Here is a 1,136-nt window from a genome sequence, read left to right on the forward strand (position 1 = left end):
CTAGGCAGCTCCGAAGGCATGCGTGGCGAGCTCTGCTTGGACACCGCTTCCACGTAGCTGCTGACTCGGTCCGCTGTTTATGTCCTGAAGCGCTATCCGGCTCGATCTTCCCTGTCAATTTGATACACGCTTGATCGAACGACTCCCCGTCATCATCCTCGATGGAATGATCCCGTGCCCGCCCACACTAAAACCTTCGGGTTTGATCCTATGGACTCGTCTAAGTGAGACAAACATATCCATATGGTTAAGATGCCATGAAATCAAGCTTAAGTAAATAGAGAATCAAAATAAGCTCGGGAGGAGGAGGAGTTTTATACCTTTGCTCTGAGAAGGGAGGCTTCGAGCAGAGGTGCTCGGTACGTTCGTTGAGGTCCAAGGAGGCTAGGGATTAAGTCCCTGGTCTTGGTGTAAGGCCTAGGTATGAATTCGATCACGAGCGAATTTGGGTGTTGGTCTCGAGCTATGGTAGAGGCTCTGTGGAAGGGGAATGTGATGGGGCTTTGGCTTCTTTCACTCTTGTGAAGGTGTGGGCACAAATAATTGAAGTTTGGTGGAGTGTGGAGGTGTATTGGGCTCTGTCCTAGTTTTCGGCAGGGTTTCGAGCTCAAAATTGGGCTCTGGCAATGAGAATGGGTGAGGAAAAATGGTTGGAATGCACTGAGGGGATCTTAGGGAAGCTCTGTGTAAAGTTTGGAGAGACCTCTCTAAGGAAATTTCAGCACTTAGCTTAGCGGCCATGTAGGTGGCCTTTTATAAAAATGGGATTATAGTGGCTGTCGTGGCCAATCAAGAGGTGTAATGTGGTGCTTAGGTGGAGGGCAGAGGAGCTCCATAGTTTGATTTGGATGAGCTGGCCTCTAGGTTTGATTTGGGTGAGGTGCCATGGGAGTGGCTCTCGGTTTCGGACTTTTTCGGCCACTAGGCTGGCAGGCTGGCCAGAGGGAGGTGGCTAGGAGCTCAGGGAACCCAGAGGAATCCATCACAGCAATTTAATGCAAATGTGCTTGGATTTGGCAAAGATATCTTAAGCATGTGCATTTTTGGAAATAAGATCCCTTAATTTAGGGAACCTTTGGTCCATGGCTTGATTTAGATGATTTCATGGTGTTTGGACTGGTCACTAAGTCCAACTA

The sequence above is a fragment of the Phalaenopsis equestris genome, unplaced genomic scaffold, assembly GCF_001263595.1.
Source record: "Phalaenopsis equestris unplaced genomic scaffold, ASM126359v1 Scaffold000094, whole genome shotgun sequence".
NCBI classification, from domain to species: Eukaryota; Viridiplantae; Streptophyta; class Magnoliopsida; order Asparagales; family Orchidaceae; genus Phalaenopsis; species Phalaenopsis equestris.